Below are 24132 nucleotides of genomic sequence, written 5' to 3' on the forward strand. Positions count from 1 at the left end.
CTCAGCTACTGGAGTTAACCCATCTTTAAACTTTTAACAGTAAGTACACTGTGATGTTATATTTTTCCTTCAGACTATTTGCATATAGGGTGCCTGTGATTTGGGAATTAATTTACTGTTAGACTTGGGTCCCTTTCCCGGGATATGTATACGCACATATTTTGCTACCCCTAAACCTAGAAATCGGAGATACTTCTGGTGCCAAGCACCTTAGATAGGGGCCGCTCAGTCTATGCACTGACCAGTCAGCTACGAAGCTGATCTTATTGACTCTTCACCATGCTGTACGTGCTCAGCAAACATGACACATGACACGCTCATTCTCTTCTTAGCTCCTTAAAAAAATCTTAGGCTGGGACTCGGGGAGATAAGTGACATGCTGGAGAACCCCCAGGTAGCCAATGGCAGGACTAGAATTCACACCCAGGCACTCATGAGCCCCAGCTCAGGTTGTGTCCTTGAAGGAGGAAGGGACATCCAGGGGATGGTGAAGTGGGCAGGAGTGCTGCCTCGAGCTAGGGCAGCGGAACAGTGACTCAGATCGCCTGACCTGAACGTCTTCTATCTACCAATCATTTTGGGATGCAGAGGCCTGTCTCTGCTTAAATTAATCTTTTCTTTCACTTGACCTCGGGGAGGGCACAGAAGGGGAGGCAGGCCCAGACCCCTGAGTTCTAGCTTTGTTTGCACACGTAGGACCTGAGCCTGTCTTTCTCACCGGAAGCTGAGAGTGCCTATCTGAAGCCCCTCACTCTAGACCTTGCAGCCGGGCTTCCTCCTTCCTTACAGGCCTGTGCGCCTGAGCCTGTGCTGGTCACAACCCTGTGGGTGAGTCAAGTACCATTTTCGCCCTACAGCAAGCTCTCTGGCGATGCTTCTACAAAGGACAGTGAAGGCAGCTCATGGCTGAGAACTCGGGAACCCTTGACTGAGGAAGTGACCCTTGCTGGGATGCTCCCAAAAGCAAAGCTGCTCTGAGAGGAGTGTGAGGAAGGTCATCCCAGGCAGAGGGGATTGCATGTGCAGGAGGCCCTGGGTACAAAAGATATGGATTCCGGTCACTTCACTGTGTCACCCAGACCCCAGGCTTCTTGTCTGACAAGAGCAGTGCCACCTACCTCTGGGGCTCTTAGCATCTGAGGAGTTAAGGGTTCTGAGGGTGTGGGTACCTGGAGGATCTAGTGCTCTCTCGTGGCTCCTGGTTTCCAACAACCTCTGACACCCAGGGCTCTGTCAGTAATGGTTGCTCCTCGGTTCGTTGAGTTAATTAGGACAAATTCAATTACATGCCATGCTCCCGGGTCTGTCTGGAACCCAAGGTGGGTGCGGGCTCTCTGTGCTCCAGAGCATTCAGCAGCAGTGGTGTGGATCCCAGGGCTGCCTCACTGCACAGTGCAGCTGAGCAAACTGAAGCAGAGAGCAAGCAGTGTGCAACATGCTCTGACAAAACACTTCGGCCTGGTGGCTTAGAGTCAACAGAAATGTACATTTCCTAGAACAGAGGCTGTAGTATGGGCCTGGTGAGGGCCCTTGGCATCTGCTGACACCTTCATCCTGCATCTTCTCCAGACAGTGACAGGGCTCCCTCAAAGCTATTTCATCAGGGAAATCATCTCCTTCCTGAGGGTATACCTCATGACCTTCTCACCCCCCCAAAAGCCCCACCTCTTCATAATCTCGTAATAGCAGATTTCTAGAGGGACAGGCAAATTCTAGAGGGACACAGTGCCCAGACAATAGTGTCCCCAGACCTCAGTGGCCCAGAGATGAGGCCTCTTCAACAGCCTAGGCTACTGGCGGGGACTTGTTGCTCCTCAGCCCCTGGAACAACCCAGAACTTGGTGGACAGGGCTGAGAGGCTGCACTGCCCTGCCACTCCTGCATAGCCAATAGGTTTCTTCCCAACCTCGTGTTGGCACCCAGCAGCTGGCCAGCACACCAGGGCCCACACACAAAAACACTACAGCAAGCATCAGACAGAAGCCACACAAGCCAAGGACCATATCATTTTAGGCCGTGAACGCCAATCCAGGAAGCTAGACCTTGGAAGTCAGTCCTGGTAGCTGTAGAAAGGGCACTGTTCAGGCAAGTTGAGTAATGTGGCTAGCTTTGCTTTTTAGAGGCCTTCATCATTAAAAGAGAGCTAGGGCCAGAGGCAGAAAACACAGTTTAGAGACTGAGACAGGACTCTACCGGACATGCTGGGAGAGGCAGAGGATAGCTCTGAAGCGAAGTTGTTTCATACTTGATACCCAAGTTACTGATTAAGAATACTGTATATATAGCACTTTTCAAGAAAAAGTCTTAACTTTAGATTTAACTAATTCTAAAATATTTTTGATACTAAAAAATAAGACATACTATTTATAGGGCAATCATGAAGTATAGACAGTAAAAGGTAAAGCTAAAATCCTACCACTAAGTTAGTAAGTGGGTGGTTCTCCATTAGTCATTCAGTAAACATTTGTCCAGCACCAGTTTTAGTCCAGGCACAAAATCGTCAGGGATGTGATGGTGAGTAAACCAGAGCTCCTGCCTTTATGGAGTACCTAGTCTAACAGAATTAGATCTGCACAAATAAGCTCCTAGAAACAGAAAGGCAAAAGAACCATGGTGTGTCTGCTACTTCAGAGGCAGCTTCTTGGTCTTGACAGAATGATATGTGTTGTGGGTCTCTTGCCTGGCCCAGTGCCACTTTCCCAGAAAATGAGCAAGGTCACCTCAATGAGGTGGCTGCTTCTCGGGGCTTACCCAGCCAGTCTTCACCACAAAGAGAGGTACAGAAACAACTCTGTCTTCCCCAGTAGTGAAAGGAAACCGGGGCCTAGAGAAGGATGGTGACCTGCCCTTGCTTCCCCAGCAGGCCCACAGAGCTTTCTCCCTGCCAGACATCTGCTGTTAGGCTGAGCTCAGCTCCGAGGATCCTGATTTCAACATCAGGCCTCCCACTCCTTGCCCTGCCCTGGCGGCCACCTTCAGATTTTCCCCAGACAGACATTCCTGCGTGGCCTGTCTGCTCACGTCCAGAGCTCCTGGAGGAGGGGGACATCTGGGACCACACTGGGGAGAGGAAGGAGCTGCTGGCTCACCTGAGCCACTGGGGGAAATGAGACTGGAAAGAAGCAGGCAGCCAGGAGAGCCCCCTCTCACCCCAGACAGAGGGAGAAGAGGGAGAGATGGCACTAGGTGATAGATTCCTGGAAAAGCTCGTAGGCCTGAGAGTTCTGAAACTCTCTGCAGAACACTGAGGTGTCATGGCATGCTCCCCTACTCATCTCACCTCTGGTCTCCCCTTCTCTGGCGCCCCAAGCAGCAAAGGCAAGGCCTTCAGAAACTACGCCTACCAGGACAGGAACTCCCGCGTTGTTCCCCACCTCTACCCTCCCACCTTGCCACTGTGGCCATCCTCAACTTACACACTTGGGGGACAAATCAGTCACCACCATTCCCTGGAAGTCCCCCACCCTTTTCATGAGGTCTTGGCAAAACACACAGGACTAGGAAAGGCAGCTCAGGGCTGCAGAACTTCTTCTGGCTGCTAATTTGCTGTGTGATGGGAAGCAGGCCCTGCGCCTTTCTGAGCCTCAGCCTCCTCATTTGAAAAGGCAAGTTGCTGAGTGGCCTGGGTTGCAGCCCTGCCTGCCCCCCAGACCGGCAGTGTGCACTGTAACCTCAAATTCTTTCCCTAACTGAATGGAACTTCCATCCTGCGCAAAGTAGGTGCCATCTATCCCCAAGGTTGCCTTGCACAGACCGGGAGGTGTTCACTAATGCAAGCAGACAGTCAGACAGACAGACAGACAGACAGACTTCTCTGGCAGGAAAGGAAATTGCATTTCCAGCTCCAAGGAACTTATATGGGTCCAGGCCTGGAGCCATCTGGAAACCTCCATCAGAGCTGCATCCTGGGAGAAGCAATAAAACCCCCAGGACTGCCAAGCTGCCTCCGTACCCCCTCCCTTCAAAGGCAACTCTAGCAATGGGAAAAAATTCATTAGAGCCTGGCTCATGCGGCGTGCACCCACCATTTCCCGGCCCCTCTGCTAGCCAGTCTGAGCTTCCTGTCCAAACAGACTTCCTCCCTGGGACCTAGCTTGTTTTCTGCCAGACAGCAGGCTGGCAACCTAGTCCCTGGGTAGGAAGACACAGGTAGTGAGGACATGCAGATTATTGGAGCCTGTGATTAGTCACTGTACATTCATTCATTTCTTCACTCCCTCATTAATTCAGGCAGCTGTTTTCGCTTTCCTTTATACAGACAGTATTTATTAACCATCTGTAGGGCATATTTATATACTGTCAACACAACTCATACCAGACAACCATCCCAGTTGACAAAGAGCTTGCCTTTTGGCCAGAGAGACAGAATTAAACAAAATAAATACTTGAAACATCGGGGCGGCAAAGCTAAGATAGGAAAGAACTGAAAGATGAGGCAGGAGGACAGTGTGGCCGAGGAAGCTTCTCCTGGGAAGGGAGAACCTGCAAGAGGTGACAGAGTTCTGATGGTAAGCTCTGCTGTCTGAAGCAAGAAGGGATCTGAGGGCTGCGGTAGTGTCAAAAGAGGCACTAGTGCACGAAATGGGTTTAGAGCAATGACTGGCCATAATCACAGGCCATGATCAGGACTGACTTGGCTGGAACCTCTGGAATTGTAGTGGGCTGTGACTTAGACTTCAAAAGGATCGCCTTGTGTTAGTTTTCCATGCTGCCATAAAGAAAGACCCCAGAGCATATACCATAATGGTGCATGTTGCCTGTTTCACATCTTTTGGGACCAGAAGATCCAAGACCAAAGTGTGGGTCCTGTCATGCTCCTATGTAGGTGCCAGGGAAGGAGTAGCCCTGTCCCCCCTCCAAGCTACTAGCAGCTTCTTAGCTGGGGCTATGAAACTGCCTGCAGTCACCTTCCTGCTCCTCCTTGAAGAGGGTACGCATGTCTGCTTATTGTATCCAAATGTCCCCTTTTCTCAAGGACACCAACTAGGCTGGACCAGGGCCCACACTCATGACCTCATCTTAACTTGATCTTCAGCAAAGACTGCTTCTAAATAGGGTTTTTTCCACAGGTCCTGAGGACTTCAACATTTGGGGAGACATACAATTCACCCCAATACCATGGCTTCTCCACCTAACTCGACTGTCTTTTTTGGTCTAGTAGACTCTGAAAGCCCGTCTTGTCCAGTGCTTGGTTCTTAAACCCCTGCCTCCGGAGTTCCCCAGTGAGTCCAGGAACACAGCAGCTCTCTTTGTTTCTCTTCCGCTGGGGCCAGTTCCCACTCTTGCCTGTCTGGCTCTCCATCAGCACCAATCCTGTTAGGAAGTTCTTACAAGTATAGAGCCTGAGTCTGGCACCCTTGCCAGCTGAGCAGGTAGGGGACAAGCAGTTCCCCAAGACTAAAGGGGCCATTCTGAACTCGCTCACTCCCCCACCACTGCCAGCCCCTCAGGAAGCTTTCCTGGATCTCCAATAACCTGGAAATTGTAGGGTTTCTCGGACATGCTGAGTGGAGGTGAGGGACAGGGACTGGTGTTGTTTTCAAGATGAAATGATTATAGGATTTGGGTAGAAGCCAAATGCAGGGTTCTGAGAAGGCTGCCTGAGTCTGGGATAAGGAGCCATGCAGGAGGTAATTCCAGGAAGGGGCAGGGGCTACTATGATGGGAGGAGGGAGGTAATTAGGTCTCCTTCCCATGCCATCTCAGGTGGAGCGCCCCTGCCAACAGCAAGTAGGTGAAATGTGTAAATGCTAGGTATGCTAGGATCAGTATAAGAATTCTGTTTGCTACGTTGGCTGGGAGGCCCAGTTGGGCCCCATCAACGCTGCTCTAAGCATTCCGTGCCGGACAGTATAATGTGTAGCATGCTGAGGATGTGTCAAGGCTGACAATAGCTTAGATACTTTCCAAACTTTACCTGGCCTCTCTATCCCTATTTTATCTTCTGTGTGGCAAATAATAACCCCTAACCAAAGAGGACAGGAAGGATGCTGTGTATTTGTGCTCAGAAAGTGCTGGAACTGGCATTGCAACCAGCAAGCATTCATCGGCCAGGTGTTAGGAGGGGTACAGGGGGAGGCCAGGCTGCGGGCTCTGGACTGTGTCCCTGAGGTAGGCGAACTTCTAGGCTCCCATGCTGGCCACAAGCCAACCCTTCCATGTGCCTTCCATCTTCAAGGTTAAGAAGGGCTCTCCAGGGCTAAGGATGGGGGAATGACAGAGGGAACAGTGTCACCCAAGGATGTATCAGTTATGTCCTGACCATGCAGAAGGAGACCGCAGCCCCGGTAGTGGTGGTTCCTGGAGGTAGGGCCCAGGAGGAGACTCCCATTCAAAGCTGTTATTTGATCCTTAGCTGTCTGTGTGCCTAGTGCCCTGTGACCTGCTCTGTATGGGAGCTTCAGAGCAACAATCCTTTCTGTCCCCCTGTTCCCTCTTGATCTCCCCCATGCTTCCCAGGGGGCAGGTACACACCCACCCACCTGTGACCTCTTTGTTTACCCTACCTTCTCACTGAGTGCCTGAGTCCACAAAAGTGACATCTCCACGTGATCAGGATTCTTGTTCAGTCCTACTCAATCACCAAACTGCCTGAGTTAGAAGTCTGCTCCATCTATGGGGCTCAGAACCCAATGCCCAGAATCTGAGCCACAACATGGCTCATTGTTCTGCTCCTCCTGACCTTAGGAGTTTGGCCTGTGTTTGCCAGGCCTGCCTGCCTGCCTTCTTTCCTTCCTAACTTCCTAGTGGCCTTTGGGCCCCTAGGCCTCCTGAACTGTATATGGAAAGTGACCCAGCCTGGAACCACTTTTGACCCCTGGGTCACTTGCATCTTAGCCAGCTCTCTTGGTTCCTTTTCTTACTAGAACTGATTCCAGCTCACCAATGAGCTGGAAGAGGCCCCTCTTTTGACCCAAGCTTGGGGTCAGGGTGTCCCTGCTACTATCTCCCTTCCCACCCCTCCTCTCTAGTGGGTCCTGCAGAAGCGGGCTCCCTCGTGACAGGCGCGTGCGCCAGAGGATAAAGCATCCTTCTCTCCAAAGCCAGCCAAGTCCTAGCGCTGTATTTATTGGCAGCCCCTCTTCACTAAGGCCCACGACTGGAGTTCAGACACCCACGAGAAGAGCCACCCGCTATTGATCCCTCTTCAGGCCTCTGGAGCCTGGCAGACATTCATCAAGGAACCACAGCATGGGGCTCACAGTTTGCCCTTTCTTTCTTCCTTTTTTCTTCCTCCCAAGTCATTCCCCCCTGGGCCCCGGGGAAGACTGGGGGATGGATGGGGGGGTGGAGGGGGACAACGGGACTTGCCGAGGTCAGTCAGAGAGCTGCTGAGCGCCAGTGAGTGGAGTCACAGGATGCCTTTGTCTGAGGCCTCTTTGCTGTAGATCCTTATCAAGGCAAGCCAGGGTAGGGGGTGGAGCAGCGGCTGTGGGCCCCAGGCTTTTGAGCAAATCTTTGGAAGTTGGAGATGTGGAACTTGGAGCGAGTTGGCGAAAGCCCTTCTAAAGAAGATACTGTGTGGAGTGCTGGCATTTCTGTAGACTTCAAGCAGCAATCCTAAAAAAGAGGCTGCTAACCAAGAGGGCCTCCAGGGACTTGATTCCGAAGCAGAGAGCCTAGAAATTAGCAAGTGAAAGGGGCCAGTTTGGACTGATGAATGGGTGCTTGAAAACAATTTGTTTTCTTAAGTACGTAAATATGCTAGTGAAGAGTATTTACTTTTTGGGTTACCTTGGAAAACCCTGAATCTTGCATATTAATTCCCTCCCCTGAGTCCTACTCTGGGGCTTCTGAAGTGGGTACCTAGGAGAACTAGGAGGTAGAACCAGAAGGCAAAACACCAGGAAAGCTTTCTCTAAAGAAAGTTTCTAAAGAACTGTCACCACCAAGTTCCTGTCCCTAAGGTGTAAACTTTGCTGAGTTCCAGCCTGAATTTTCAATCAACCTGCAGGAATGATCTTTCTTTAAATGGGGGGGAGGGGTCATGTATGAATACGTTTGCCTGCTTGTATGCTGTGTTCCACTTGTGTTCCTGGTGCCCTAAGAGGACATTGGTTCCTCCTAAAACTGGAGTTACAGATGAATGTGAGCTGCCAAATGAATGGTGAGAACAGAATTCAGGCCCTCTGCAAGAGCAGTAAATGCTTTTAACCTCTGAGCTATCTCTCCTGCCCCAGGATTGTCTTTGTAAAGTTAGTGCATCCTGTTGCCACATGTGTAAGCCCTTGGCGGCTAAAAAGGTCCTAAGAATCAGTGAGAACTGTAAACTGTCATTGTGCAAAACTTCAGGAGGATTGAAGGTGGGTTTCCTGGTTAGTTAGGGGCTTTGGTGTTTGGATTCTGGTTAGTCGAGACTTGAGCCCCGAAATCGTTACGTCAACCTGACACCAGAAAGTAGGTCTTAGGGACATGTGTCTCCATGCTTGCTTCTAGAATGTGGGCCAAAGTGTCCCGCCCTTTATGTTGGCTGAGCAGTGGGAGAGGGAACAGTCTTTACCCAGCTTCTGGGAGGCCCAGTCTCTGTGGGGATGTGTGAAGGGGCAGGTTCTCTGCAACCATCCCAGTGAGCACTTGAAGCTGTTATAACTCAGGAGGAGATGAGACTGAGCCCCACCTGAAATGTGTGCACAGCAGAGCAGTCCATCCCCACCACTGCCCCCAGGTTGGCCCTCCAGGAAGGAGATGCTAATTAATCTCCCTCGCAGAAGCTGGTTCTTGTGCAAAAAGAAAGCCAGTAATGAAGCAGGAATTAATCCATTTAACCAGCTCCTGGGAGGGAAAGCCCATGACAACTACATTTCCAAATGCCAACCCGAAAGTGATATTTCAAGTGGCAGTGGGTGGGATTAGAGCCTGCTAACGACTTATGTCAAACAAGGAGCAAGAGCATAATATCTAGATAAGTGATTTGTCTTGCCACTTCCGCGATGGGCAGCAAGTCAAGCAGAAACGCTGAGGGGCGAGTCAGGAGCTCACATTGGAGGGGCGTGTGCCCTACGAACGACCGTCCAAGGCAAAGGGGGTCAGTTCCCTGTGCTGGCGAGATCAATGTCCAAATGCAGAGAAGTTAAAGCCTTTCTTGGCTGCCTTTCTTAAGGGTGAGTGACCAGCCTTTCCTACTTTCCTAATTGGGGCAGTTAGGAGCTCATTCAAGCAACTTTCACTGGCGAGTGGGCGGGATGGGGGTTGCTGTAAAACAGTTTCTCCCTAGTGGGTGATCTAGGTGGGTAGAGCCCTCCAAAGAGGGAGGGGAGCTGACCTCTTTGGGCGGGACAGCAAATGGTTTTCCAGGGGTGCCGATGGTGCAAAGGAGTGGGAGGGGCAAGCTCCGGCCGAAAGCCTGGAGCCCTTGCTACTACTGGCTGGAAGGAAGAGGCCGCGGCCACCACAGGATGCAGTGTCAGGAAGGCGGCAGCTCCGGGAGAAGGGGCGGGGTTGTGCGCAGCAGCCGCCCCCGGCTTCCCTCCCGCCGCCGACTGCGGGGCACAGGAACTCCCGAAGTCGGGGAGCCAGAGCGTACGTGCGCCAATTCACCTTACCCCGGGCCCCGTGTTCGGGGGAATCCCAGGGGCGACCAGGACCCCTGTGCCAGGGGAGTAAGATGCCAAGCTGCAGAGCTTCTCCGCCCCAACTAACACGTTCAGAAAACCCTTTAAACCCAGGTTGCAACTTGATGTCCCCGGCCTGCCCCGCCCCTCCCCCGGCTGAGGCCGCCCGGGCCCCGCTGCGGACCCTCATTAGCATGACCACTTGGGAAGATTCGCTGGCGGGGGCGGGAGGCACCCGAAGTCATCAACCGCCAGCGCCTTCCCGGAGGCCCCCTCGGGCGACAGCCCTCCAGGAGCCCCACTCTCACAAGTGTTGCTTCCAATTAATTGCCAAGGCGGGGGAGGGAGAGGGCCCTGGTCGCCGCCCCCGCCCGGAGGCTGGAGCTCCACTCGTCGGGTCGTGCGTTCGCTCTGGCTGTGGCGTGCACCAGCACCACCCCTGCGTGCAAGTTTGAAATGTGAGCTGCCTCCGATCCCCAGTCACTAGCGCTCCCTCGCCGTGAAGTGGCTGGGCCGGCGGGCTGCGCACGCGAGTGAGTGCGGGCTGCGGGGCGGGGATGCGGGCGCGAGGCCCGCGGGGCGGGGAGGGCTCCCCCGAGACGCCGAGGCAGGGCCGCTCGCCTTTCATCGTCCTCCCGCGCTCCTCCTCCCTCCCCTCCCCCCGTCGCGGCGCGGCGCGCCCGGCTTCCCCCGAGCCCCCGGCCCCACGCGGCGGCACGCAGGCTGGGTGGTCACGCCCGCGGGGTCCGGGAACGCGGCGCAGCGCAGCCGGCCGTGGGAAGTTTCTCCTGCGAGCCCAGGGCGCCCCCGCCCCCCGCGCGCCCCCGGTCCCCATCCCTGTCCCCGAAGGGCTGTCGCTTGCGCCCGGGCGCGCGGCTGGCTGCCTCCTTGGCGGCGGCGGCCCCATTAGCGGAGCCTCCGCCTGTGATTGGCTTCGCCCGGGAAGCTGGAGACGGGCGATGAATAATTGATGTGTGCGGTGCGGTAGCCGGACAGCGGCGGCGGTGGCGGGCGGCAGCGAGCGGGAGCGCGGGAGCCAGAGCGCCCTCGGAGCGGGCAGCGCGCAGCGAGCCGGCGGCGGAGCTGCCCGGGGGCCCCGCGCCGCCGCCGCCGCCGCCGCCCCGGCGCGGAGCGGGGATGCAGGCGGCGCCCGCTGCCTGCTCTCAGCCTTTGTTCGGCGCCGGCTGATCCCTGTCCGGAGTCCCTCGTTGCGGTCTCCGCGGGCTGGGCTCCAGCCTCCGGGGGCGCCAGGGCGGGACCGCGGACTGTGCAACTTCTAGGTGAGTGTGGGGCTGGAGGGGTCGGCGCCAGGCGCCCGCGGGCCGCCCCCCCCCCCCCCGGGCTCCCTCAGGGCTCAGGGGTGAGTGTGCGTGCATGTGTGTGACAGAGGAGAGCCGGTGCATTGTGGGTAGCACCGTGTGCTGCATGGTGTCAGCCTGAGGCTTGGCCGTGAGAGTGGCTTCAGCGTGCACCAGGCCCATTTTGTTCACCACAGAGGAGACCTTGGTTCCTCCTCTGGATGCGACGGTGGGTGGGGGGACCAGATGGAGTACCCCCCATGCCTCCTTCCTAAAGGTGAAGTGTTGGTTCCTCAGCAGACATTTTACAATGCTCCATCCCTGCTAGGTTCCCTTTACAAAAAAAAAAAAAAAAACAAGTACTAGTCCAGAAGCCTTTGGTTAGAGGCAGTGGCTAAGGGTTTTAACTTAAAGCTACTCCTTTGTCAAAAAGAATCCTTGATTCTGGAAAGACCCGTATGCTCCCATTGCTCCAGGGCTCGCTTCTCAGAGGTGATGGGTGCACAACAGAGTTCTGACAAGTGTTTGCTGGAAAGGCTGCTGGGGGGTGGGGTAGGGTGAGGAGGAGGAGGAAGATCAGTCTGCACTAGAGGCCTAGGAGGGGGGGCGCTGTCTGTGGGGTGTGGGGGTGGGGGTGGCTAGCATCAGGCTGTAGAGGATCCTCTACAAGACCTTGCAGAGAGGTTTCTCAGAACACTGCAGGGGCTAAGAAGGAGCGACCAGAAGTCCCCAGCATATGGCTTTAGTGTTTGTGCCCAGGGCACAGAGAGATAAGTCCCAGTTCCTGGTTCATTCACCAGGAAGCCAGGAGAGCATCAGGTCTTAATGTGGGGCCCCTGGTGCCCTGCCTTTGACCACCAGGCTTAACTGCCAATGCCTGGGCATAGCAGGTGGTTTTTCTAAGAGAGAGGTTTTGTGAGGCAGCTGCCAAAGTGTAAGCCAGAAATCAGGCCAAGGCCTGCACAAGGCCGTGTCACCAGGAAACCTGGATGGTGTGTAGCAAGACTCCTCCCTGTCAAGGGCTCTGGACCCAAGGCTCATCACTCACTGCATAGTGTATTGAGATTTAAGGTTTATATGGCTTATAGTAAGACTGTTCCCCCTTTTTTATATCCTAACCAGGCAGTGACTACCCTGTGAGTAGCTGGAATTGAGTCCCTTTGGGGCTATTTTTACCCCAAACTTCCTTAGTGAGAAACCACCAAACGGCGAGGCTTTGGTGAGAATCTGAGTCTGTACCGGAAACAACCGCCTGCACAGAGTTTGAGGCTTGCTTCCTAAGGTTGCTTGCTCTTGTTATTACTCTCCCCTGCACAGCCTCCCTCCGCCGTGAGCACTTCCCCTCACAGCCTCATGCACTCCAGAAAGACCAGTACCAGCTGTGGGTGAATGATGTGCCTAGCCCAGCCCAGTAAGGACTGGAGGAAACCCAGCGTAACTTCTGCTGCAGCAAGGCTTGACTTTATGATCAAGCTTCTTAAAGACAAGCACCGTGGGTCCCTTAGCACTGTACACCCCACTGGCCACCACAGTCTTGGCAACGAGTGGATACGCAGTGGCTTCGTGATTCCACAAGGGTGCAGAGCTCCCACCGCGGGACTGAAAGAGCACTTCCAAATCTCTGTCCATCTGGGTTAAGCACCTGCTGAGCTCCCAGCCACATGCAGATCTAGGAGGTCTGAGATGAGTTCTAGGCTGAGGTTGGGTACTCAGACTGACAGCCATTTTCCTGGGGGTAGTTAACCAGAGTCCTGTCTTGGGTCTTTCTGAGTGGCCTTTGCTAGACCGCCCCCATGAGGGATGGCTACTGAGCTCAGTGAAAAACTGCCATCCAATATGGTGACCACTAACCACATATTGCAGCTTCTAAGTTTAAATAGATTTAAGAATCAAAGCTCTAGTTAGGTTTTTTTTTCCTCCTGGGTGTTGGGATTATAGGCATGTGTCACCAGGTCCGCTTTGACTTGTGATTATTATTTAACCAAGTGCTTTTTGCGTACCAGACAAGCACTACATCAGCTGAGCTACAGCCCTAGCTGGGTCGTTTTCTTCTTGGCACTAGTCTCACTTCAGATGTTCAATAGCCACACAGGCTAGTGGCCTCTTGACTGGGCAGCTAGGGTTATAAAACAGCTTTCTGGTGACAGAAAGCTCCAGTAGACAGTGCTGGGTGGGGACTTAGAAAACTTGAGATGAGCCCACTCTGTGACAGTGCAAGATAAAGCTTTCAATGTTCTTAACACTTTGAGTCATAGGGCCTCTGTGTGAGGCAGGTATAGACTAGCCAGGGATCCCAATTAACACTGGGGTTCAGTTTTGCTGGAGGGTCTGAGCCCCAGGTCGCCAGTCCTCTGCTGTGCAACAGAGGTCAGCCAGGGGGCACGGATGGGCAGCAATCCCAGGAGCAGCGTCCCTGAGGACTGTCATGGTGCCGGCAAGGCGTCAGGCTCTGTGAAGTCATGTATTGATTGGGCAGTCCTGGGCACAGGCAGTTCTGAGCTGGCAGGGCTAGAAGGAGAGGAAAAGGTACTCTGGGCCTGGAGGTGTTTGCCTTGCTGGATGTGGCTTTGGTCCCTCAGGAGAGGCCAACTCCTCCTCAAGGAAGGGAACTCATCACTGGGCAGGTAGCCAGGTTGCTTGGAGTCACCCCAGAGAAAGAAGGGAAGAAGGACCAGCAGCAAGAGCCCCAGGGGAGAGGGAGGTCTGGACACCTGGCAAATGGTACAGCATGCTCCTTGCTGTCCTCCACCAGGGCCTACTACCCCTGGTATGGAAGCATACCACTGGGCTTTGCTTGCCCTGGCACTCCCCAGAAGCCTCAGCTGCCTGGGAACCTCTCCAGGGCCTTCAAACAGCAACCGCCTCCCAAGGGAGCATGCTCAGGGAAAAACAAGGCCCCCACCCCCAAAGCACATCTAGCTTCCCAGGGAGCTCCTGAGCAGTAGTACCTCTAGGCTAGGAAGGACAGATGACAGCTACTGCCCAGGGACAAGGGACCAAGGTCAGAGCACGGCAGACCTGGGATGGAGCCAGGATCTTCCCTCACCTAGTCTTCTGCAGGTCCCTCACTAAGGGCTGGAAGCTAACAAAATTGAACTGAGCCCTGCTGCCTTGCTCCAGCCAGGCAAGGTTAGTGGCCTACAGCCCGAGTCCCGAGCCTTCCACTGCCCACCAGTGGACCTCACTGTAGCCTCTGCCTCCTCAGGCCCTGGGGTAGCTGAAGGGGTGACTTTCTGCACCCCAGACCACCTAGGAAAATATGAAGGATGAGAAGGGCTTTGTTTGCACTTTCTCATGTTAACAACCCTATTAACAAAACCCCTACAGGCTGCCACAGTGCCCCCCCCTTTAAGAGTCTCACTGGTTATGTACCCCTCCAAGGGGATTCAAGGAGCCAAGCCCTCCTACTTGTACTATGTGAGGATTCTGGGACTGGGCTTATCAATGGCCATCTAGGCAGTTCTAGGGGTTCAGGTTATTTTCCTCACAGTCGTCAGCTTAGCTGCACCCCTGACTTCTGCCAGAAGCCCACTCTGGGCTTCTCCAGAGCCATCTTTGGCCCTGAATAATCCTGTGTGTTCTGAGACCACCCTGCCTCTAAGGAGGTGAGCAGATGCTGGACATCAGCAGATGCTGCCTGTATTTGGTGCATGAAGAACTGGGTTTGGGGGGTAGGTGGGATTGTCCAGAACAGCCCTGCCTCTGTGGCTAGGGCACCTCTGTGGTTGCTCTTAGCAGGGATAAGTTCCCCACATACTCTTGACACTGTTCAGGATAACACAATTCCTCAGGCCCAGCCTTCCTGTATCTGTAGCTCTGTGCAGCATTAGTGTGTGACCTTTAATAGGTCACCTTGGGGTGGGGGTGGGGCTGAGGGTTCTGATATGATGGCTCTATCTTGTCTGTACAGGGAGGTTGCGGAAGGGAGGGGGAAATGCTGAGTTTGGGGAAGGATCAGCCTGGAGTTTCTCAGAAATTAGTGAGCAGCATAGTAAATGTCATATGGCTGAATATGGCTGAGGTGTGGTGCTTGAGGAGAAGGGAGGTAGGTGGACCAGAAGTGACTCAGAGCTGAAGCCCTCACAGGTTTGATTCCCTAGGGGGTTGGGGAGCCGTGGCGGCCACAGAGCCACAGAGCCACAGAGGTCCCTGGAACTGCAGTTTCCGGAAGTAAGGGAGCTGCTGAACTACAGGCGAGAATCTACAGGGAAGAGGGGAGGTTAGCATCTTGCAGTGGGAATGCCCTTGCTTCTGCTGACACAATGAAAAAGCCCTCTCTAGTCACAGGGTTCCTGTTTTGCAGTTGTCATGGCAGGGGTCAAAAGCAGTGCTTTACCTCCCCAGAGTGCTGGGAACTTGTTGGAACTTGTCCAGATCTCCCGAGGCAGCTCTCTGCAGGCTCCTGGAGAGAGAGGGAGAGAGGAGAAGAGGAAGAATGGGGTTCTGTTTGTGGAAGTGTAGCCCCTTGGGTTCCAAGCAGGTCAGGGAAATTTTACTGCAAAGAGGGCATTTCCCCGAGGCTGGGGCTCAGGAGACAGGTAAAAGAACACCCGCAGGGCTTTTCACACCCTCTTTGGGGCACGAGATTTAATTCTTGTCCCCAGGGTCAGAGCCTGAGGCACCTTATGATTTTTAGGACCTTGTCTGTCTCCCAAGAGTTTCTCTTGTACAGAGAACATTCTACAACATTTGGTTCCGTCTCTGCTTATCCTTGGGAGGACTTTAAAACTTGGGGCATCTCTCAAAGAGAAAGGAAGAAGCTGCCCCCAGAGCCTGTCTGCTTTTTTTCTCTTCCTCATTCCCCTCCTCCCTCCCTTCCTCTCTCTCCCACCCCGCCTCCCTTTCTCCTTCCCTCCCTCCCTTCATTTTTCTTGTCTTCCCAATACTGGAGGTTGAACCTAAGGTGCCTGCTTACAAGCTAAGCAGACACTCCTGCACTTGGCTTTCTGCTTATGGATAACTGACACATAGCAAGTAAAGTACAGATCCACCGGGTACAGAGTAGCTTCACACTTTCTCTACTAGGCAAAGATCAGAACAGAGCTGGAACCCTCTTTCATCTCCTCTCAGTTCTGCTGGGTCTAGGTCCAGCTCAAATAACACCACCTAAGGGAGCTACCTCTGGTCCCCAGTACACACAGCCGCAAGCAGCACCCAGGCAGCTGAAGATAGCAGCCTAGTGAATACAGCCCAACACAAAATTCTGCTTACTTAGAGCACTAGGAGACATTTTCACAATCTGTGTGTGTGATATGATTGTACAGTTTTCAAGTGTATGCTTTGTAATGCCAATGTGGTGTCACAGTGTCAAAAGGTTAGACATGGCAGCCTGTGATCACATACCTACAGGGTATCACCTTGCTCGACTCTGATGGCAGACAGCTTATGTCTGAGGGATGTCAACACTGGGTGCCTCATAATTGTACTACATGACCAGCTCAGGGCCCAGGCTGGTGATGACTGAAATGGTCATCCAGGGGGTAAATAAGAGGTCTGGAATCCTGCAGAGGCAGGAGGATTGCCATGAGTTTGATGCAAGCCTAGGTTACAGAGACCCTGTCTAAAACAACAAAAACATTAGTGGAATCGCTGTGTGCAGAGTGCCAAGATGCCTTTGTGGGGTGCAACTTAAGGAGTCCCTCCCGATCCCTCGGTCCCCACCTTTCAAGATTCACAACCCCATGCAGTTGTCAGTAGCTACCTGTGCCTGTTTAGTTGTTTTGTTTTTGTTGTTTGTTGTTTTTGGTTTGGTTGCTTGGTTTGGTTTTTTTTGGAGGGGAGGGTTATGTTTTGAGACAAGGTCTTGCTCTGTAGCCGAGGCTGGCCTCAGACATGAGCCACCGTGGCCCAGCGTGTGTGGCTATTTACATGTTTTAGTTAAAATGAGATCATTTTGAGTTTTCAGTTCCTCAGTCCCAGCATTTGAAGGTCTTTTTGGATACCACACTGAATGGTGCAGCAACCACGCAGAAAGGCGGGAGTCCTGTTGGGTAATGTGATGTCTAAGAGATACTGAGGACCCTTGGAGACACTGTATGAGATCTGTGGGAGGCAGGATCTGCAGGGGCCCTCGGACTCCAACACCACCCACCCCACTGCACGGAAGCCTCTTTAAAGAGGGTCACCAGGGTATTCCCAAGTCATGTTGGAAAGTAATTGTGAAACCCACATCTGTCGTTTCCTGGGTGACTCCGGGTAAGTCACTTAATTCAAGCTTGTTTCCTGATCGATAAAACGGCTGTGAAGCCTGCCTGGCAGGTTGAAGTACGGCAAGGAGCCACAGACCACTTAGCTGTATGTCTGGAATATAGTAGTTGCCCAGTAAACAACAGCTTGAATCAAATCTCTCTGTAGTTCCAAAAGTAGCTGCTCCCAAGCCTGAAAGTTCAGGTTCTCTCTTGACCCCAACTTGCCCTCTCTGGGCCTCTGTTTCCTGTTCTATACTGTGAGCAGAATCTTGGCTGTGCCCTCTAGAAGTGCCCTTCCATTCCTTCTGCGTGGCCACCATACCTGGACAGCCCAAAATGGTGTGGGAGAGAGGGAGAGAGTATATAGTGGTCTTCTTGCCTGCTGTCCTGGTGTAAAGCACAGGGCTGACACTGGTGACTGCTTAGGCCTGGGAAGCCCCAGCTCATGTCTCAGATGTGGAGGAAGTACCCAAATGCTGGCAGCCACTTTCATTTCCTTCCTGAGGCATGAACTGGGTGGGAGTCTACACCCTGGACTCCTAAGACTCTGGCATTTTGCATACAAGCATCATTCTGGGATCTTTTTGTGGCTCATCAAGGTCTGGAAGCCCATGGCTACCTAGGCAGAAGGTCTGTGAGCCGAGCTATGTTGAGGTGATTCTTGTTACCCTCTACCCCGAAAGAGGGTGGGCTTCCAAGCAATAATGTGGTCAATCCTGATGAACCGTTAGCTGTTCTTCCAGCTCTGCAACAAATCTCTGTTTTTGTGTAGGGTCTGCTCTCTGGGAGCCTTCCACCCTCCTGCCCCACAGGATGCCTCTTCTTAGTTAGCTGCTCACTATGCTCACTGCCTAGCTGCACATCCTCTGCTGTCTCCGCTGTCTTCCTCTGAGATGGCTGCTTTGCTTACCTCTGCCAGGGACTAGTGCAGAATTCCCACTGTCCACTGAACCTGAGCAATCTGGTTGCCTTGCTCGCCCTGGAGTCCCCCAGGCCTGTCACGGTGAGCTCAGGGCTCCTTCAGTGTTCTCAGGACTTGAAAGGTTTGTGGTTTCTCTGCAGAGAGTTTAAGACGGGGTGTGTGTGTGTGTGTGTGTGTGTGTGTGTGTGTGTGTGTGTGTGCTTCTTATTTGCCGGCCACTCTCCTCCAGTGTTCCCAGGCAGTCCTGGGGACTCCCCAGCAGAAGTCAGCATCCAATACATAAAATCCCTGCCCAACCCCCTGGGCAGCACGCAGCCGTGACCATTGGGTCTCTGGTGACTATGGAGGTAACTGGGAATGGGAGAGGCCCCCGATGTCCTCAGGATGTGGGAAGGAGCAGGCCCTTCCACTCATCTCCCTTGTGGGCCCAGCATAGGATCAGTCTCCTTCCGGGTCCTGCTGCTACCAAAGGGGGCAGCCGCCAGACTCTTTGGGTTCCTCCAGTCCAGGTTCCTCCCTGAGGCCAAGCTGGTCAGGGGCTGGTAATCCCCTCAGCTTTTTGCACTGGCTCTCTCAAGGAAGGTCTACAATGACCTCGGTAAAACCCCTCTTCTCCAGTGGCAACCCCTGGGACAGATTTCCCTGGGGTTTCTTCCCAGCCTGTGGGATCTCCCACCTACAGGAGTGCCCCGTGGACTCTTCCCTCGTTGGAATCCAGCCCCTAAAAAGGCCTGCTCAGACCAGCTCTCCTGGTCCTGTGTCTGGTTAACTGAAACTTTGCCATCCCTGACTCAGACAACCTGGAGCTTGAAAACACCGGCAACATGCCTTCAGCCGTGCCTTCCCTGAGCGTGTCTGTGACATTCTGCTGGGGACCCTGGGTGCATGCCCTTTCTGCCATTGCCTTTTCTGATATGTGCCTGCGGCCCTCGCTGGGCACTCTGCCTTCTGCTGCTGTTCCTGTTTCCAATGTATCCCAGGTTTGTAGCTGTAACTCATCCAAGTTTGTGTACTCAGCACCCTGGTGGGTGAGATGCCAGCCAGTGTGTTTTTGAATGTGTACATGAACAAAGAACAAGTTCTGGGTGGGGCCTCTGCCCTCTTGGGTGTTTAAAGACCCAATGGGATTGGAAGGCACATCTGGAGGGGAAGTGGGCAGGCCTGTTGCAGAGGAGACGGAGAAGACGGGCCATTTGCAAGTGGTGTGTGTGTGTGTGTGTGTGTGTGTGTGTGTGTGTGTGTGTCCGTGTGTGTACCCATATAGACCAGTAAAGGGCATTTCCAGTTGAATCGTTGTTAGATGAGGCTCTAGGGAAGTGTTCTTGGGGGTTTGCGCACACTTGCATGTGACCAGTGTGCCTGCACAAAGGATGCAGTGTGTAGATGTTAGTGGATACCATAGTGTCGGGCTAGAGGGCTGAGACCCCAGCTGCCCCTCTCCTGGTGCTGGCAAGCCGTGGGCCACACCCACAGGAAGGCAGGCCCGCCGCTCCACTCCGGTGGAGTATTTCTAAGGATACTGTTCCCTAGAGGTGTCTCTCAGAACGGAGCAGGGAGCCTAGGAAGCTAGGGTGATTCCAGGAAGAGAAAGGCAGAGGTGAGGTAACCTGCCTCGTCTTTGGGAATGATGTGCGATGATTCTCCCGGGCAGTAGGAGAGAAGATCCTGTGGCTTCTCAGACTGAGTCTTGGCACCCACAGTTTCCTCTCCCGTCTCAGACAGGAAGATCCTGTGCGTGTCACCACGGCTACCTATGCAGAGGTGCTTTTCATGTTTTTATAGCAGAGCACCGGGGCATCTAGCCGAAGGTGCTCACCCCTCAGGGCCTCTGTTTTCCCCATCTGAGAAATGGGTCTGTCAGTTCCTCTTCCTGCTTAGAATGAAAGGACACTGTGAAGGCTGGTTTCTGAGCCCTCAAAGCACAGTCCCACTGCCCATTGCCACCTTGGTAGGCCTGGGGTAGAAGGGTCTCTCCACAGCAATTCGGCATCTCACCTTGAGTCTTCTTACCACAGGGCACAAGAAGGGACAGTACTCTTGTGACCTTAAACCTGACCCAAGCTCCAGATTGCAGGTTGAGGTCAGAGGTCACTGACTACCTCCAAATCTTCAGTGACAAGTTGCCATTGTAGATGTTCTTGAGAGCTCTGCAGAGTCTGGAAGGGACTTTCTCGTCACCAGACAGGGAGGTATTCTCGTGGACTAACGAAGCATGTGTGGAACGTGGCCCTCAGGCAGAGCTGAAAGTTCTAGCTTCCTCCCTTCACATACTGAGACTCCCGCACCATCAGGAGACCCTTGCAAGCCCTGTCTCCTTCCCTGGGGGTGCCCAAAGAACTGGAAATCCAGACAACAGAATTTCCACTGAGGTCTGGGACTTGGTTAGAAGCCCCTGGATTCAGGGACAGATGACACCATGACCCCAAAAGATGATACTGATGACACTGTATCCAATAAGGTGCCCCAGCCTGCACACACGCACACGCACACACACGTGTATGCACTCACACACACGTGTATGCACTCACACACCACTTACACACAGCCAAGCACACACTACTTTGCACACAAATGCACTCCAAAGGAAAAAAAAAAAAATCTACGCTGTTTTCCACCTTGGGTTTCGTCTCTCCCTTTAGAAAACTTAATGGCAGCTAAAATTCTTGTTTTCAAACTGGTTTTGTTTTGAATGTTAAATAACTGTGGCTTGTTTGACATACTTCAGAAAACAAAGTCCCCGAGGGGAAAGTAGCCTGTTTTCCTAAGAAGAATTTCCTAGAAGTTCAGTGACGAACATTCATTCTACTTCCAGGGTTCTCTGGCGTGCTCTGCCATGCACTGCTGTGCTCCGAACGGCAGCTGGGAGGGCTCGGCTCACGCCTGAGCGCACACACACACATGCATGCACACATGCCCGGCATGGTACAGGATAGAGAGGGTGGCTAAGTGGGGGTGAACTCGGGGTCTGAACCCCAGGAGAGTCTAATGGGTTCTGCGGGCGGCCCTCTCTGTTCTAGAATGGGCTGAGATAGTTGCTTGTAATAAATTTAAGTCAAAGTAAGAGCTGGGATACAGCTCACTGGCAGAGCACTCGTGCCCCACATGATCAAGTTCGTTCCCCAGAACTGCCCATACACAGACTCAAATGATTGCCCATGATCTCAGGCCCCGGCTGCCTTTGTTATGGCAGTGCATAGAGGCAGCGCGTAGCACTCGTGCTGTGAGGAAAGCCACAGAATGAGGTCTGGATGGCCTTGAGCCCAGGCTGCCTTTGGGAAGGCAGCTAGGGAAAACCCGCTTCTTGCTAGCTAGGAACTTACTGAGGTTCACTGCTCAGCCAAGGGGAAGCAGCCTGCCACGCTTACCCAAAGCTAAGGAGGACAGTTGGTGCCCTGGGGTCCAGTGGGTGAGGAAGACTGCTTAGAGGAGACATAACAGAGGCCAGGAGTGTGGCCTTGAGGGCTTTGGAATCTAGGATGCCCCATCCCAGTTTCCAGGTTAGAGTCCCATGGTCTCGTCCACTCTTGCTTGCGAAGAAGGATGTTCACTCCTACAGCCATCGCCTTACAGCCAAGCTCAGCCTGCAACACGCAAGTTTGCCCGAGCTGTACATGACAGCTGGTGCCTGCTCACACCCTGCAGGGCTGTTGGCCCCCAGCCTGGCTGGTTCCATCCTTCTGTGCCTCAAGGTGTCTACCACAGGCTGGGAAGGCATTGCCCCCTCCCCCATCTATCCCAGGGCCATTCCCTGTGGCCTCTGGGAGGTTCAGGTTTCTGCTCACCAGGTGGGCAGCTCCCCTCATCCCCCAGACAGCAGCTCAGCTCACAACACTGCCCTGTTCCTGACACATGGGCCCCCAGGTGCCATCTGCCACCTTGTTTCAGACAGCAGGTAGGCGAACTCAGGACAAGGGCAAGAAGAAAAGCATGAAGTCCTAGGATAGGGAAGGCATGAGGTTGCAAGCTGAGTGCAGCCAGTCGCACACCTGCTGCCTGTCATCTGCATTGTTCTCTGCCTCTCTGCAGGGCTTCCAAAGTCGGGCATGGGGATAGATGTACCAAAGAGCACCCACAGTGGATCTCCATCCTCACCTCTTACTGTATGACTAGGGGCCCCCTGTGGACATCTCTGTGGATCCGAGTTGCAGACTAGTCCTCAAGCGGTTCGGCAGGGGCACCTTGTGTGTGTCCCTCTCAGCTTGTTCCTCCGTTGCCTTCTTGTGTTCTGCCTACTGCTGCCTGGGCTTCTGAGACAAGGGTGTCTTTGAACCACCTTCCCCCACATTGGGCTGCTACACTTAATTTCATCTTCCCCAGGCTCCAACTCAGAAATAAACCCTCCCTCCCTCCCTCCCCACCCCTGCACTTCATGGATTTAACAAGCCTGCTGGAAAACAATAGTGATTTCCGCATCGATCATAAACAGAAGTGATTACCATACAATTACGGCCTGAACCATCAGCCTGGATGCAATCACAGAGCCGTGTTGTAAATCGGAAGACAATTGCCTGCAGAATTACCCCCAAATTGGTTTAAGTGGCAACAAAGGAGCGTTGGCATTTTGGGGAGGGGGTGAGAGAATTCTGGTGGTCCTGGTAGCAGAGGGTCTCCACCGGGGCATTCCCTAGTGCCTTCTTGGAAATCAGGAAGTATAGGAAGAGCTACCTGTCTTTTTTTTTTTTTCTATACCCAGTACCCCCCCTCTTCAACTACTGCTCCTTGCCTGTGTTGGCAAAATTTGTTATAAACTTGTTTATACTAATGTGTGTGTGGCTAAGTATTCCTTGAAACTGGGACAATATGAAGAGCTCCCAGTATGAACCTGGGAATGTGTGTTCTAGAAGTTTACTCCCCTACAGTCCTTTCTGCTAGCACCCTTTTCACCTGTGGTTCTTCAGGTCAGCTCCTGACTCTAGGCCCTTCCGACCTGCCCCTTCTCCACATCCTTCCCTCTCCATTTCCTCCCAGTGGTGGACTCTATGCAGGCCTCTCCACACCCCATCCAGGGCAGCCACCCTGAGGTGTGGCCTGCAGGCTGCCTCAGTCGTCGAAGCCTGCTCCTTTCCAGTCTGTGGTTTACGAGAAGTCTCTAACAGTGTGACGCATTTAGGTCTAAGTCTGGATTGTTAATCTCCAGCTCTCTTGCTCTCTGTCTGTGTGTGTGTGATCTGTTAACCTCCAGTTCTGTTCGTATGTGTGTGTGTGTGTGTGTGTGTGTGCTATTAATCTTGTTGTATGTATATGCACATGCATGCGTGTCTGTGTATGTGTGGGGTGTGTGTGCGCGTGTGTGTGTGCATGTGCATGCACTCTCTCTCTAGGGTGTCAGACTGCATTGAAGTTCCCAGGAACCAAGAACAGCCTGTCTGTGATTGGTAGACTAACGTTCTGCCAGGTGGAGCCAAATCCACCCTGGCAATGACTGCTTGGCACATCTTCTCTGATCCTCACAGGAAGGTTTCAAGCATACTTGTGACTGTGCCCTGAGTTATGATTGTAAAAGCTGCCGGATGGGGTGGGTTCGTCCAGGCCATATGGTCTCTCCATGTGAGGAGTGGGGTCATCAGACTGACATTCTACAGCTTGTCCCTGGTCACCATCTCTCTAGGCCTGCTGAGGGCAGACAGTGTTCTTTGCCTGGTGCCTGACCTGCCCGTGACCTCAGACAGTTCTCAGTAGTGAATGTATGCTCGCTCTTTCACACAAGTCCATCCCTAGGATTATGAAGGAATAGTGGCTTTCTCCAGGGGCAGCCTGAGGTCAGAGTCAAGCCCGACTTCCTAACAGCCCTCAGGTCCTTGCTAACCAAAGCTGCTTTGAGAACCCACCTACCTGCCAGACATCAAAGCTTGCTGTCACTTGGGAAGCCAGAGGCAACCTGTTCTCTGTGAGCTGTTGCTAAGCCTCAGATGAAGTCCCATCTGCACATGGTACAACTAAACATTGTGGTGGCTTCTTCTCTGTCCTGAAATGCAAGGCCTTGACCTGAGGGGCTAGAGCAGGCGTGGGGTGAAGGGGTCGGCCACCACCAGCTTTGCTCTGGCATTGAAAGGCTGGCTGTGTGGCCTTCATACACAGTGCACCTAGCCTCTAGTTCTGCTGACTTTCTCTTGACCCAGGAATGGGCATGCCTTAGAGGCTGTTCAGATAATGATAATCTTTGGCCCAAGATG

At 53.3% G+C, this 24132-nt stretch overlaps 1 protein-coding gene across 5 annotated transcripts in view; it reads left to right on the forward strand.

Annotated features, from left to right (window-relative positions):
- The window catches only part of Zmiz1 (zinc finger MIZ-type containing 1), a 200199-nt gene that overhangs the window by 130607 nt on the left and 45460 nt on the right, over positions 1-24132 (forward strand). The window contains exon 1 of one of the 5 annotated variants that reach the window (XM_060390703.1): positions 9927-10084. The exons of 3 other annotated variants lie outside the window; for them this stretch is intronic. The gene's annotated coding sequence lies outside the window, so the exon portion shown is untranslated. Of the gene's footprint in view, positions 1-9926; positions 10085-10319; positions 10832-24132 lie in introns of those variants that run through there. One more of the 5 variants, XM_060390702.1, reaches the window with a different exon arrangement.

This window comes from Meriones unguiculatus, chromosome 9 (assembly GCF_030254825.1).
Source record: "Meriones unguiculatus strain TT.TT164.6M chromosome 9, Bangor_MerUng_6.1, whole genome shotgun sequence".
NCBI classification, from domain to species: domain Eukaryota; kingdom Metazoa; phylum Chordata; class Mammalia; order Rodentia; family Muridae; genus Meriones; species Meriones unguiculatus.